The 16,585-nt window shown below is 42.6% G+C and overlaps 1 long non-coding RNA gene across 1 annotated transcript; it reads left to right on the top strand.

Moving 5' to 3' along the window:
* Positions 1-3,964: 3,964 nt before the first annotated feature.
* On the top strand, positions 3,965-16,484 carry LOC130158407 (uncharacterized). Its single transcript, XR_008825283.1, has 3 exons — positions 3,965-4,069; positions 6,764-6,967; positions 16,159-16,484. It is a non-coding gene; the product is annotated as an uncharacterized LOC130158407 (long non-coding RNA).
* The last annotated feature ends 101 nt before the right edge of the window (positions 16,485-16,585 follow it).

Below are 16,585 nucleotides of genomic sequence, written 5' to 3'. Positions count from 1 at the left end.
GTGGCTGCCAATTGCAAACGAACTTGGTTATAAAATTCCTCTTCATCGCCACCTTTCCCTATCCCTGAGGTTAATTCTGAAATATGCATGAAACGTAATTAGTGCAGATCCGTTTCTGCCGGCACGTTTTACACAAGTGGCTCGCGGTGGCAGACCTGGATGTATTCATACTAAAATGATTCAGTTAAATGTAATACCACTTGGTATGCAGCATGAGTGTTGTTTGTCTTCACAGTACTTTAATGATGCACTGCAGTCTTTGGTATCGAGGCACTACCTGCATCTCAATGAAGAGCCACGGTTGCTATACAGGGGAACGCCTCTGATAACGTCTTCTTGAGCTCAGCCCGAACAGCATCCTTTATCTACTGCTTGAGATGCAAACCTTAGAGCATATTGTGTTCTGATACGGGGTATTGTGAAATTTTTTTCCTCACTTTGTTTGGTGCAAATGAATGTTTATAGCATGGCAGCAGTACCACGATCTGATTACAAAAGAAAAAAAAAAACAAAACCCCACAAACCCCAAAGAAAAACAGCCAGTGATCTAGTTTACTGTCAAAGCCATCTATATGTGCCCACCTATCTGAAAGCGCAATTCAGAATCCTTTCCCTACGGACAGAGTGTTTTCAGGTTAAAGGAACAAACATATGCCTCTAAAGCTTTAAGAGAAGTTAAGATTATTTGGAACTCTGTTTTCGAGAAGTTACTTGACTGTTTCATTAATGGGGACACTAATGCAATCTCTTCGTAGGTGCCTGCATGGTTAGCAATTATCCATGTACAATTTTTTATTTTTTTTTTTTGGTTACCTGTAACTCTGTGCTAAAACAGCTTTAGAATTGTTGGAGCTTATGCTGGTAAATTGTCTGCCGAGTTGTCTTTCTCAAATAGTTTCTGGTGCACCTGAAATCTATCATCTTCAAGTGTAGCTTGTATTTGGATCAGGCTCCGAAGGCATGATCAGTATTTGATTTGTTTTTTTCCTGTCTCAGGAAGCTGAATCAAAATGCCAGTTGCCCACACGTAAGCAGAAAATTGTCTCGAGCTCAGTGTAGATGCATCACGCCGTAGCAGAAACACAGTGGTGCAGGCTTGGAGCCAGAAGAGGTAACGACAACCTTCTGCCAGACCTTATAGCCACACGTGTACGCACTAAGTCAGTGTTTGAGCAGGTCAGGAGGAGACACAGGACTTGGTCTTGACATTGGGGGCAACGGGCTACTGAAGGGGAGGATTTTCATCCCTTTTCGGCTGTGGCAGGTAACCCTAACTCCATGCGATGGCTGAAGGAGTTACTGAAAAATCTGAGTCTTCAGCACTGGTGTCCTAGCTGGTTTTCAACTATGGCTGTTGGATTTTGCCAGGGCAAGTCCTCTTCCATTTATAACTGACTAAGAGTCCTTCCTTTGCTGCCCGAATGCCACAAAATACGTGTATGCATTTATCTTTGCAGTAGCAGATGTTCCCTGGGCAATGGACCAACTCCTGTATGTTTTCTGTTTAAGACTTCAAAGAGATTTGGACTATTAAGTATAAAATTAATTTTGTTATTAATAAAGTGTTACTTAGCAAGAGGAACACTGTTTTCAAGGTACATATGTTTTCAGTTTAGCTGTTGAAATTGAAGGCTCTGTGAGCCACAGAATCGGAATCAAAAGGAGAGGATGACTAAACCCCATAAGACAGCAGCAGCACTTGGATGCTTTTATTTTAGGGACAAACCCAGTTTTTTGGTAGTGGTATTCAAGAGTTAGATCAATGCTGGAATTTGGATGATCAATTTGTGCTGATGTAACACCGAAAAGTTAAATACCTGAAGCACAGACAGTAATCTGGGATACAAAGCGCTGCCGAGGAGGCGATGCCAGTGCGGCAGCACTGGGCCACCCTTGACTTGGAGACCTGTGTCAGTGCTGGGCTGAGCGGACGGATCCTTATCTCAATCTTTTTGGAATATATGCTTCTTTGGGCTTCATACTGCGTATTTAGCATGTGTAAAACAGGAGTACTGAAGAAGTTGATACCCGTGGACAGGAGAAAGGGTACTTTTTCCGTCAGGATTGCAAAATATCACTGTATACCGAACTCATGGAAAAAAATCATGCCCTGGCCAAATGGGAACAGCTACTCCTCAGATAGTCTGGGATTTCTGTTAAGAGTGATAATTAAGCCTACATTTAAAATTTGGAAAATTCCCTGTTTGAAGTTGGGGGAAAATGGTGGTTATTGGTGGTTAGAAATGTTTTGCTTGCTGTGGACCATCCGTCAGTCTCGCTCTGATTCCTGCATACAGCACTTCACAGAACTACTGGCTCAGAGGAACAAAATAAGAAGTTGCTGCACGGTGATTTGGGAGTGCATGCTAATACTACAGCTAATTCTGGCTGCAGTGAGCGTCATGGATTTAACATGAAGCGTTGCATTTTTAGTGCATTTTTCTGATTTAAACATTTCTTCAAGAAAGCTTGTAATGAAAGTAATACTCATGTGAAGGAGAACAGAATAATCTCAGAAAAGCTTAAAATACAAGTCTGGTAGTCTGTTTAGATGAATCAGCCTCTTCCATAGAACAAATCTGTCTCACGGCTATAAATGGATGTGATCTAGATCACAGATTTATTTCCCTTAGATATTTAGAGTAGTTAGTGTCTAGATTTAAACCTAACTTCTTGCGCTGTGGCTTGTGCTTTTTATTACTAAAGCTAGTTTTGCTTTTTAGTATCTGGAGCCATGCCTGGGTGTGAAGTTGATAAGTACATCTAGGGCAGGTACCTGTGAAAATCGTGTTTTCTGGGCTGTAAATGTGCATCTTCACTTATGCTTGTGTATGAGCCTTTGACATCTCCTGTGCTGTGTTTTATTTTCCCCCTCTGCTGTTAAGTCTTCCGCTCATTCAATTTTAGATGCCGATTTTCTTGAGCTGAGCAGCACCTGCCTTCCAGTAAGTATGTCTATTGAGTCTGGCTTGTTCAATATCACCCACTGATAGATACAGAATTGTTTTATATAATAATCCACTTTTTATCGTACTGGAACAGTGCCACCATGTGCAGAGGGTCAGCCGAAGCTGGGCCATGTGCTCGGTTTCCACCGGCATGTACAGCAAAAGCTGAATGATGCAGTTAGGATATCCTCTGCCCGCTTTAAAAGGCGAGATTTAACTATGCAACTATACACTGAAAATTGTTTGCAATTACTAGTAAATGTATTAATAAAAATAGCTATCTGAAATTGCTTAAAGGGGGGGAAAAAAACCCTCTTATAACCTCTCATCCAGAAAACTAGTCTTTGCAAAAGCTGGGATGCAAGACATAGAATTTGATGTTAAATTTAATGCTTTCACCATCCCGAGTGATCATACCCTGAACTGCTCCCACAGTGGCCCGGGGTAAGCTCGAATAGGTAAGTGTACATGGAAATAACCGGTTTGCCAGCTTCACTGTGAAATGCTTGTTTGTCAAGGAACCCTTGAATTTTACTGCTTTGGTAATCAAATCTTGCAAGATCAATCATGAAACTTCAATTTCTAGAAGTTGTCTGGAGCTGTAACCATAACTGTCCCACCCTGAACCAATTTCCCCACCTTTCTGAATTTCTCTCATTTTGGGGTACAAGCGCGTTTCTGGGTCTGGTGTGCCTTTTGTCTGACAATTGTGACATAGTAACAGAGCTTATGCGTCTTCATGTCACTTCTCATAATATATTTTTTTCTTTATCACTCGATAGGAACTTCTCCCTCATGCTCCTTGTTTAAATTACCCTGGATGAGTTGATCATGAGCCTCTGCCTGCTGGATGCTGGCCACGGAGGAGAAGCGGGGTCTCGGGAGGCAGCCCTGTGCCATTAAAAGTTGTTCTAACATATTAAAAACTTCTAGTAATGGAGTCTTCATTAATTCCTCAAATAATTCATTCTAGACTTATGTTGTCCTGGGAGGGAAAAAAGAAAAAAAAAAAAAAAAAAAAAAAAAAAAGCTTTTAAAAAGCAGTTCGAGGTCCCCAATGCTTGCCTCTCCTCCCGTGGTCACGGACAGCGATTCCCTTCTCACAGTGCACCAGCCTCCAGGTAACTGGGATCGTTACCATGTCTTTCCTCCGTTCCCTCTGTGCTAAAATAATCGCATACCTATGCCTTGTTGCTCTCCTTGATCCAGATCTTCCCCGTGGACCTCTCTCCAGCACTGGACCTGATTGCAGGGGAAGCCTTACCAGTTCTAACGCTTCACAAGTGCTGCAGATATGTAAATATATCCTTAACTTCTGGGTTTTGTAAAAGAGTAACAGCTGAAATTATCATGGTTTCTGACTCTGTCCCCACTGGCAGGTTGTACCTCCCAGATCCGTGTCACTGGATCCTTTCCATCAGCCAGCTGGTGGGTGGGGTGGTGGAAGGGAGCAGGACCCCTGCCCACTGCCGGCACAGCCACGCAGCCCACCCGCCCGCTCCACCTGCTTTGCTTCTCTCTTACAATAGTTTCATCTTGACAACTAATTAGGAGAATGCCTGCCTAAAATTAAGATGTATGAAATGAACTGCTTCTTTCTGTTGTGCTGCAGTGAAGGGAGATGAGATGTGCTTTGTCCTTGACGAGTGAGTGATGCTGCTGCTCACCTCGTGGTACCCTTTGCTGCTTACCACTAATGTGATTATATTATTCCTGACTTTTTTTTTTTTTCTTTTTTTTGGGGGGATGGAAGTAATGCTGTCATGTTTTTCTTTTCTCATCTTTTTTCTGCCCCTTCTAGCAGACAGGGAGAACAACTGCCTTTTTCGGTTTCCTGCTATCGTGCTTTTTTCCATGATTCCTCAATGAGAAGATTTCGAGGTTCACTGCTCACACTTTGAAAACATCCGTCTTGTCCGATTATGATCTGACCTATTTCGAAGAGAGCTCTTACCCTTCTGTCATTGGTGTTAACTACCTGCTTGACACCTTTAATAAGACTAATTAAGTAATGCATTGGGCACCTTGGCCTTCTTGGCATTGCTGATACCTTACTCTCTCTAATGAACCAACACTTTCCCCTGGTTTTCCTCTTATTCCTCTTTATGACTCTGGCAAGTGGCTTTTCACTGTAGTGTGTGCCTTGGGAATCTTTTTAAATTATTTTTTAATATTTTATTTTGGTTTTGTCCTTTCATGTTTGTGTGATCATACTTGTCAGTCATCTTGATTCTGTTAGTTGCTTAGAAAGCATTACATATATGTATATATCTCTCTATGTACATATAAAACCTGAGATTAGTGATCTGCTGTGAGTCATGATAGCTCCCATGATCTGTTTTTTTTCTTTAATGTTTCCAGCATGTTTTTGAGAAAGTGCATGATTTTTTAATATACATTATAATCTCTTTTTTCCTCCTCCTTTCCTTTCTGAGCAATCTGTACCGTACCCTCTCAGTATCCTTCAATAATCAGCAGCGAGCTTAGAATGCACAAGAAAATGCCAACATTTGCGTTAAAAGGAAATTTGGTTATAATCAGAATTTAGTTTTTGCTCTGCTTGAGAAGTTTTTAAGGGCAGAAGCAGTCTTTGTAATTTGGTAGGTATGAATTATATTGGCTTCTCAAATAAACGTAAAGGGCAGCTTCGCCCTGCCTCACTTCAATGGGATTTTTTTACAAGTATACAAGAAAGTATTTTTGATAATTTTGAGCAGTTGCTAGACTAGTATGATGTTTATGCCCTAAGTATTCAGATCAAACATTTTATGCTGTAGAGTTACTGCGGTTAAGTTGCATGCGCTGGCTGCAAAACCCAGGATATTTTCTTAGGTTTGGGTTGTGTTTCTTCACAATGCACTTTTTAAAGTTGTCTTTTAAAATGTCAGAACTAGTGAGAAACTTTGAGGAAAGAATTTGGAAGGTGTTATGCATTTGCTTCCAGGAAAAATTCCCGAGTTGTTTTTGCAGTGGACAGTACAGTGTGGCTGTTTTACTGGTGAGATGAAAATAACAATGAGCGAGTACGAAGCATCTTCACACAAACAGTGGCTCAGGCATGAGGTGACGTGTAGAGGATTCACTACGATGCCTCCTAAGTATCAAGTGCCTGACAGTCCTAAAAATAGGATTCTAACTGTGATAGTACAATTAAAAATGACCCTTTCTGATGGCACTGCAAGGTGATTTCTTGACTTTGGATTGAAGTAAGGCGAGGTGTGACTCTGACCTAAGTTTACAGCAAATGACAGCAGAGTTACCTTTGAGCGAGTTCACGCCCACTGACCAAAACAGAAAAGAAACAATCACAGTGGATTTTAAATGAAATTTCTCCTAACTTGTAAATCTGAGCTTCCTGATGAATGCTAACGTACAGCTGCTGTCTTCACAGTCTCCTTGAATTTCACTTCCCAGGGGTTGGTGATTTATTACTGAGGGTGTCAGTTCTTCGAAAGAAATAAGGCCAATCCGCCTCACCACCGAACAGCCTCTGTCAGATGTGCCTCCCGAGCTGGAAGTGGCACGTGGCCGTATGCGTGGTGCTGCCCCGCTTCCCCCGGCTGATGACTCCCAGGGAGCGAGTCTGTGTCTTCCTGGGAGCTTTAATAGTGTGGGAGCAGAAATCTTTTTAAATAATTGAAAAAGGGGGGAGGGGGGGGGGGGAGGGGTAGAAAGTAAGAATCGGTGTCAACTGCTCTGTGATTTGCATTTCAGATTCTAGTGTGTTCTAAGTTCAGAGCACATATGTATGAGATTATTTTAATGATGTATATAGCAAGACTTTGTATTTCATCACGGTTTCTGCTTTCCCCTAGGTAATTAGCTCAAACACAGCATCTACTGTTGTCTTCTTGCTGACTGACAGTGGGCAGAAAATCAAACCATTTACTGGTTGTCATGGGGATGCTGAGTTCTAGCACTGTGGCGCTGGATGCAAGGGAGATGAGGCTGTTCACCGGGAACACAAGTGGAACCGTAAAGGTGTAGGAAAGCTCATTCCTCTCCTTTAGCCTTTCAAGGTATTGGCTTGTCTCACACTTTTACCCATACTGATATAAAATGTCAAAACAACAGCTTATTGTTTTCCGCCGCCTTGCTAAGAAAGATGTTGAAGCCATAATGCTGTTGGGAAAATGGAATTTGATTTCATCACTCACCTAAAACCCTAGATATATACACGGACCATGTCGTATAATCCTTGCTTCAAGGACTGTGCAACATATGGTAGAAACCCAGCTTTTCTGACTCGATTATTTCCAGTTGGCTAAATGAGAGAGGCTGTATCAGAATCATAACGAGGATCTGACCTCAGTGGGTTTTGCTGCCCTTTAGCGCAGCTTTCTAGCAGCATCTCTAACGTACCATGCCTAGTGTCATGTCAGACGCTTGAAAACCAAAGCAGGACGTTTAGTTGGAGTACTCCTCAGTCAGAGAGACGTGTCATCAACTGGTTAATACATTTGTCATCTCCAGATTGAGATTTTGAAATGGGAGCTATGTTGCTTACGATCATAACCTGCTAGTTTCTACACTGGCAGTGTGCACTTAAATGGTGGTGGGTTAAAAGGTGATAACGATTAAACAGGTTTGTAAAGCTCTCAAACATCTGGTCACATTGGAAACCACTGCATGAACTAAGGAGGCTTCGGTCTTGGACCTTAGCATATACGTTCCAGGTGAAAAAACCAGCTTCACAACAAACTGGCTAGTGTCTAGCGCTGTATTAACCTGAACGCACATTAAACCCTCCCCAACTTCCTGACCAAACTGATCTCTTCAGAGGGGGCCAGCTCTGACACATGCCATTTCATTTGCTAGCTCTGTACTGAACCCCATCCTATACATCAGGGAGATGTTAGCAGAAAATCCATACGCAGAGAATTCATGGTGCTGCAGAGCGAAGGGTGGTGGCGGAGCGAGCACTAGCTTAATAGAAGCAACGCACCGACTGAGCAACTGAGCTGCCTGAGGAATCCGCCGCCTGGTTCCCAGCGCGGTGCTTGCTCGCTACACCGTGCTGTTGCTCAGCTTTCCCGGTGATGCTTCAGAAAGTCATTACATTTGGTTCCAAACACATCATGTAGCTTGTTTATCCTGGGGGTTGGATGAAAGGACTGACTTCAGTCACGAACTCGCTGAGAGTTGGACGTACGCTGTGTAGCGGCAGGAAATACAGCGGTCTAAATCCAATGTACCACCTCAAAGTATATCTGGCATCTGGTGGTACCTCGCAGGCAGAAACTGCTTAATATAATGGCAAACTCTTTTAAATGTTATGTTCTGGCTGCCTTGATCTCAGTCTTGCACGAGCTTGATCTTTCTCACCCTTCTCCTTTCCCCATTATCTGGGACGCTGATGCTGAGATTAATGTGAATTATACTCTTGGCTTTGTCTAATAAGAAGTGCTCTCGAGGAAGGTTACTTCAGAGAAGTGGGAAGCCCTACTAAACAGTAGTAATAATATGCATTTCCTGGAAAAGAGGCTTCTCTTAATGCTACATTAGGACTTGTCTAAGTACAAAAGTTCTGTCTTAGAACATTAGGTCTCTTAGGTCTTCAATTTACTATACCTGTCTTCCATTTCGACTTTTTCAAAAGCAGCATTACAAACCCATAGCCCTACTTGAAATAGTTATAAAAAGAAAAAAGCAGGTACAATGGCGGTCTTCTCAAAGAATAAGCTAGGGGAAGTCCAAATTTTAAGAAGAGTCAGAGATTTAAGTCTCTGTCCTTAAGCTGGGGTCAGGTGCTCCCAGCGGGGATGCTATAGCAAGGGGATTCCTTATTTCAGTTTTCATGTCTTGTAAATAAAACGTGAAGGTGAAGCCTCCCTGAATCCAACTTACATAAAACAAATGTATGCAACACCTTTGAAATAAATTCCTGCCGTGATGTATGCATAGTTGGAATAACCGCGGGTGAAGTGCATTCCAGGTTTAATGGCAAATACATCTTACCTGAAATTACTGTCAATATACATTCTTGCTGCAGGAATTATATTGCATTTAAAATGACATGTATCACCAATATTTCCCAAACTGCATCTTCTGAAAAGTTATTTTAATCTGTAGAAGCCAGACTGTAAATGAATGAATATCAACCCAGGAAAAGCACATATTGGTGTGTGGCAAGTGGCTTTTGCGCAGGCGCTTAAGGCTCTGATTAGAGCGATGGAGTTTGTTTTATTTTCTATGGTGTCTTTTCAATGAGTTGTTGTTTCTTTCAATTGTAGATACAGCTTTGATTGTTTTAAATAAAGACGAGTTTTATCTGGCATGGTGAGCAGAAAGGCACTGTGAATCTGTAGACGATAAAACACAGCTGTACTATGCAAAATGTTGCAGGCAGAGTAAATCCTGTTTGTAGTCTGTGCGTTAGACAGGACTAGAGGCCTCTGTTTTGGTGACAGTCTCATTTTCTTCCTCCCAGGCTATCGAGACTATTATTTCTCAGCTGGGATCACTTGACTGACTGGTCTTTTTTTTCTCCCTAAAAGCAAATGGGAAAATTAAAAACAATATTATTGTTACTGATTATTTCCACCACCACTTTCTATCTGGCAAAGTCTTATTAAATTACTATAGGTACAGGCAGCTATTGTTTTTCTCCGATTGTAATTTTGGCATGTCCACCCGTATCCTGCATAATCTTGCTATTATAATTCCTTGGGGAGATACAAATTTTTCTATCTGCTTTAGTTTGTCTCTTTCCAATCAATAAAGAGAAACAGAAAGAAATTTATCAGTGAAATGCTCTATTTAAATTTCCTTGGCTTTCACACAATTCTGTGTAAGCACAGTAATCCCTGGAAAAGCATCAACACCGCTTCTTCAGGTGGTAGGTCTGTACCCGTGCTGTAGAGCCGAGTGTCATTTGAGGTTAGGTTGTCTCTGTACTTTGTTGGTAACAGATGCTATGAGATACTCATACAATTATGTATCTATTGGAGTCACTGTAGCGGCGATGTTGGCGATATCACTGATACGTCTGCTGATGAGAACACATCCTCTGCAAGGCTGGTGCTGCACAAGCTGGGTGCAGCGTTCAGTGCCGGCAGAGAAATCCTATTTGTGGTGGTTGCCGTTTTTGTGGCGGTTGCCGTTTTATCCTTTGATTTGCCAGCAGACAGCATTTTTATGGCAGCTCAGTTCAAAATTCAGTTCAAACTATTAGAAATAATAATCATGTTTAAGACAATACTGATAAAACACTTCTCCATAGTAGTAAGGTGTGACTGGATTAATTTGTTTGTGACTGGTTTATTTGTGTATCTTTTATGAGGGTAATTACAGCCTTCTACCTGAATAACGTAAAGCAATTTTCTGTTCAAGCTGGAGAAGGGAAGGGGGGGTTGATACCAGTATCATACTCTCCGTGCTGCATTTTACTGCCATGTACTCCTGTCACAGATAGCAGAATGTTTATTGCCTAATAGATCGGCCCGGAGCGTGCCCTCGTTACTGCACAAGGCTGGCTCTGTCCCCACGCTGGCTGGTGGCCAAGCTGTATTACTTTCCCAATGTGACCAAATCAGATCATAGGAACAGGGAATGGTTTGGGTTGGAAGGGACCTTTTAAAGGCCATCTAGTCCAACCCCCCTGCCATGAGCAGGGACATCGTCAACTAGATGGGGTTGCTCAGAGCCCCGTCCAACCTAGCCTTAAATGTTCCCAGGGACAGGGCATCTACCATCTCTCTGGGCAACCTGGGCCAGTGCCTCACCAGCCTCATTGTAAATTTCATCCTTACATCTAGTCTAAATCTACCCTCTTTTAGTTTAAAACCATTGCCCCTTGTCCTGTTGTAACGTGCCCTTGTAAAAAGTTTGTCTCCATCTTTCTTACAGGTCCCTGTAGGTACTGGAAGGTGCTGTAAGGTCTCCCTAGAGCCTTCCCCTCTGCAGGCTGAGCAACCCCAGCTCTCCCAGCCTGCCCGCACAGCAGAGGGGCTCCAGCCCTCGAGCATCTTCCTGGGCTCCTCTGGACTTGCTCCAGCAGCTCCGTGTCCTTACGCTGGGGGCACAGAGCTGGACGCAGGGCTGCAGGGCGTCTCTTGAGAGCAGAGCAGAGGAGGACAATCCCCTCCCTCGACCTGCTGGCCACACTGCTGGGGATGCAGCCCAGAGCACGGTTGGCTTTCTGGGCTGCAAGCGCACAGAGCTGGCTCATGTCCAGTTTTTCATCCACCAGTACCCCCGAGTCCTCCTTGGCAGAGCTGCTCCCCATCCCTTCATCCCCCAGCCTGTGTCGATACCGGATCATTTTGAGAGTCAAGGACAAACGCATGTTTATATTGGGAAAAAAACCTCTGGACAAGTTTTTTTCAAATACAAGCTTTTTTTCTCCCAGAGGTGTGTAGGGATGTGTGTGATTTACAGTGGAGGGACTGAAAGGACACTTGGGTGCATATCATCGTACAGGCATCAAAACAACCTTTTTCTGTGTGGCACATCATGCATGAAAGTACAATGTGCACACAAAAAGAATTTAACAATATTTCAAATGTAATGCTATATGTAATCTTTATTCCTCATTGATTTCACTTTGAATTGGTATGCTTTTAGCTGTTTAAATAACTCACTGGCTTAGATGGCGTGTGTTCCTTTGGAGCTTGTTGTAGCAGAGATAGCAGGTAAAGCATTTCAGCCTTTAATTTAGATGCTTTTTGATAGTGAAGATTGCAAGTCCAATTTTTGCTAATAGAATTGGCAATTACACAGGCACTGAAAGAAGACATGAGCCAAAGCTCGTGCCTCGACTTCAAGGAAGCAGGACTGAAAGCCCTTGAGAATGTACCTTATTACCAGCCTAATAGGGGCAGTGAGAAACGCTTCGCTCCCGCCCGCTTCTCCCATCCTCTCGTCTCAGAGACCGAAGGAATCAATCTGGGCGGGAAAGTAGTTCAGAGTCTACAGGCAGGCAGGCTGAGCGCTGCTGCGATGGTCCCAAATGTAAAGCTCGTAGTGCAGAGCTCCGTGTTGGCACCACAGCTCTGCGTTACCCCGAGGTGACACGCGCTGTGTTGGTGCTCAGAGAAGAACCTGACACGAAGCCCCGTCCCTTCCAGGGACAGCTGTTAAGTGGTGGGGGTGGGGGAGGCATTAGCGATACACAGAACAGCAAAGGCCTTCAGACCTTCTTGCTTCCTTAGAAGACCTTGACCAGTATTTTAATAGCCTGATCTTTATCAAAAGCACGTTTTTAGTGACCAGTGTTACACCCATACAGGAACACAAGGAATTCTGTTAACTTTTTAAGGTGAACTTCCATACAGCACGTGTCTATATTAGGTTTGGTAAGAATTATTACTTTTTTCTGTAAGTTTGGCTCAAGATTGGTGGATTCATTTAAACTTGGTGCTGGAAAAGTTATTTGGAAAAGCAGTATGGAAAATGCCTACCTTAAACTCCGCTCTAGTCCTCCAACGCCTCTGCAGTCCACATTAGGTGAAAAAACAACTTCTCCAGGTGATTTTGTTGAGAACTGGAGGTGACGTATTGTATTTTCCTGGGCGTATAATAACCTGGGAGCTACTAAATTACTGATAATTGAAGGGGGGGGGGGGAGGAATTATTTACAAGTTTGTCCTCAGAATGACAAAAAAGCAGCCTCAAGGTGCTGCTCGCTGTTCACCTCCACACTTCCAATATATTCTCAAGGCTATTGCTTCTGTCTACTGTCACAGACCTACATCAGCATTTTCATATCGTTACCTTCAACGAGGAGCATTCCCTTAATTTCTGCCTTGTTTAGTTCTAGACTATAAATAACACTAACCGCTCACGAAACCGAGTCTTGCAGAGCCCTACCCTGGAGGCTACTCAAAACCTGAACATTTCATTGGTTTGACAGTCTTTACAGACTAACGTCTTATATATAATAATCATCATGCCAGTTGGAAATCCATAATTATGGCCCACTCTAAACGGTAGCACAGTAGACGAGAAATAATGTCAAGTACTCCGCTGAAGGAAGTGTGCTGAGAGTGTTTGTCAAGCCATTTTCTCTATGTGATTCTTATTCTGGCTCCCTCTCCCCAACTCACCAGTCAGTATGATGGGAAAATAAATACAGGTATTTATGCCCATTTCTGGGAATGCTGTTGTCTCGGCACAGACAGTACCCAGGAGGGCTGTAAGAAATACATTGGTGATCTATTGCGTGTGTATGTCAGCTAGGATGCGTATCTGTTTGACTGCTTCGGAAAAGCTAAATATTTTAGATGAGGAAGGCTTATGATGCTGTGAATGTCACTGATATGTCAAAGGAACAATAAGCTTATTGAGCTTTTAGGGGTCGATTCTTCAGCCTCCTGCTGTTGCCAGTACCCTGAGTAACCTGGTGTAGAGCTATTGCCAATGCTGCTGGGGAGCTGGCTGTTGGAGCCCCGGGGCTCCCTGGAAAATGTGCCTGCTGCTGCTGCTGCTCCTGCAATCCCAAAGACCCTCTCCAGGAGTCACGAACCCAATCTTTAGGTGATGTAAATCGGCCTTGCTCCTTCTAGATCAGCAGAGTCAGAGAATCGATGTTAGCTGAGGATCTGGCCCAGTAATTAGGCAACCTTTTTTCTGTTCAGACAGCTGCTTGTGTGTAGACAACTCATTGATGTAGTGGCTGGGATGTGCAAATGAGGTAGAGCCTGTGTTTTGTGCTCATTAAAGAAGGCACTAGAAATCTCATATGGCCACCATCTGCCGCGTTGTTTGTTGAGTTTGATCGTTAGTCAATGAATGGTTCTACTGAAATTCAGTGATTAATCTCCGGGATGTGATTCTCTTTATCACGATGAAGGATGGCAGAATTTAGCTCATTATAATAAAATTGTATGAATGTGCAAATTCTCTTCAAAAGACATTGGGATTCATAAAGCAGTTAAGTGCAAAAACTGGGAAAGTTAGCTGTGAGGTTTTATAATGCCTATTTACAAACACAAGCTCCTTGATAAAAGCTGGGAATAGCTCCTGTAGATACGCAGCGACTAAACCAGCAATGTGGTTGTGCTTGAAGGACTTCAAGAAAGCGTACAATGTCTGCAGGCGACTTTAATGACCGACACCAATTTCAGCAAGCTATCGTGAGGCTTTTCATTTTAGACAGTAGAAGGAATATTTCATTGACAGGTGTTTCAAAGTATTTTCTGTACACTGGCTTCGCTCAATTTCTCTATAATGAATAAAGTGAAATTTAGGGAAAAGGCAGGTTATTAATGGCCCTGATTTATTAAGCATGTAACAATCTTTAATTTTCTCATCCTAAAAAACCCAACAGTTCAATTAGAGACCTTGGACTTTTTAATTGCATGTTGGAATAGTTTTTCAAGCAACAAAGCATTAAGTCTTGTTATGGATCCATTTCGGGGTTTATGTGAAATGATTTGACCATAACTGATACTGACAGGGAATTTAAATAGTCTCTGCTGGTACCTTCAGCTGTTTTCTGTCTTCAGGATGTAAAATGTATTCTCTGTAGTTTCTACTGGGCATTCTTTGAATCTGCATCACATGTCTACAAACCAAATTGAAAAGCTGTGGGTTTATTTACGATGTTCTAAGAAATCTGTTCGTAGGGCTATTGATTTCGGTTTTTCCCCTTCCTCTTGATTTCCCCTTCATCTATATTCAGTTTCAACAGTTACTTTCAATCTATATTGACTATATATAAATATATATAATATATTTTATATATATGAAACTAGAAAGAAAACTTAATGCAGAAATTTACTTTGGATCACAGTATTCATGAATAGAAAATAAAGATTAAACTTTAGAAAGAACAATTATTTGTACTGTAACTCTGTTGCATTTTGCATTGCTCAGGGAAATGAATGCTTCTAGCAACCAGCCTGCACTATGTATTGCCTGTGGATGACATTTATTTGCAGATTTCACAGAATGGCAGAGTGGCTGGGGTGGGAAGGGACCTCCGGGGGTCACCTGGGCTCTCCTAGGGCAGGTCGCACAGAGTCCAGGTGGATCCAGCGAAGGAGACCCCACCGCCCCTCCGGGCAGCCTGCTCCAGCGCTCCGCCACCCTCAAGGCAAGGAAGCTTTTTCCCATATTCGGATGGAGCTTCTCGTGCTGCAGAAAGCTTGTCCCATTCACTATTTAAAAATAAATTTAAAACTGGAACAATGAGCTTGTGCAGGACAGAGGCTGCTGCAGTGTCAAATTTCTCCGCCTGCCCATTTGGCCGCACTTGTGTTTTAGGAGCTCGGAGCAAATGTTGTTCCCCGCGGACGTTTGCAGCGGCAGCCGGGGGAGGCAGCTGGTGGCAGGGTGCGATGCCCGTGCTGGGGCTGGATCCCTGACAGCTACTGATGAAGCGAGTCGGTACCTGCTCACAGGTCAGGCAAGGGAAAGTACGGACAACATAGGCAGAGCACAAGGAAGTCTGTCCACTTTCTGTATTTATTCTCCAATTCAATAAGACAAGTGCAAAAGAATCGGCTTTATTTGTGGCTTTATTTTTTTTTCTTTAGTGTTGTTTTTTTCCTTTTTAGCAAAGGGGAAAATGGAGCAAAGCTTCAAACTTCAGGTCTAAGCTATTGAGGGAAGTCCACGGGAGTCCGTTAACCGACTCTACTGGGTGTTCCAGGCAGCTCAAGAAAAACTATTTCCCATTCCCACCCACTGCAAAATGGGATTAGCAGGAGACTTTTCCTATCAATCCTCCCGGGCCAGGATTACAAGCAGTAAGCAGTGGTCCTCAGGAAGCTTTCAGACTCCTCCTGTCTGTGTTCAGATACCCGGGTGTTTTCTTTTTTTTAACGAGGACTGCTGCCTGGGTCCCCGTGAGAAGGCATCCAGCCCACTCCTCTTCAGCTATACTGGCTCTTTCTGTGGAAAGCTTGAATATTTTAGGAACAACTTTTCCCTCTTTAGGCAGTCCTTGGGAAGAAATAAGAAATATAAATAAAAAGTAGCTATGGTACAGTAGTTATTCTGACTTTTAAAAACAACACTTCCAAGAACAGCTATGGTGGAAATAGATATTACAGCTCTACATATGTCTCAGGGGAGATGTGTGCTTGCTTTCTTTGTCTTTTTTTTTTTCTTTTGGGAAAAGGATGACAATGGGTATATTTATATATAGGAAAGTCTACCTATTTTATCTGAAGACTGCAAGAAATTATTCAAGCTTCAAGCAACTCTTTGTTCCATACTTTTAGGAAGAAAATCAGCAAATTGAAAACTTTTTTGCCTTTCTCAGGAAGAATATTGCAAAAAACAAACACAAGAAAAAAGGCTGATGAGGATGAAGACGCAAAGAAAAGCAGCTCCTTTTCTTGAAGAGGAATCTCCTAGTTTTGGTATGGAGGGTACACAGTAATTTTGCTTGTAAGTAATTTATAAAAGGTGGGGGTTTATGCACTGGTATTCTTTGATCTATTATGTCAAAATTGGATAAAAAGCCAATTCAGACCCAATTTTTTGCAGAATGATAGAAGACTTCAAGGTTTTATGTTAAAATACTGAAGTTGTCTCTGATGTGAACCATTTATCTCTTAACGTAACAGAAATTATATTTCAAGTAAATTCCTGCGCTTCCTCGAGTTTTTCATGCTTTGCTTTGCCCATCCTCCTGTCAGGAACATGCACTCATGTGATGTGCAAAGAGCAAATGGAATTTCCCGGCA

The sequence above is a fragment of the Falco biarmicus genome, chromosome 13 (genome assembly GCF_023638135.1).
Source record: "Falco biarmicus isolate bFalBia1 chromosome 13, bFalBia1.pri, whole genome shotgun sequence".
In the NCBI taxonomy this organism is placed as follows: domain Eukaryota; kingdom Metazoa; phylum Chordata; class Aves; order Falconiformes; family Falconidae; genus Falco; species Falco biarmicus.
The sequence above is the reverse complement of the archived record's forward strand: the minus strand, read 5'-3'. Positions and strand labels throughout refer to the sequence as shown.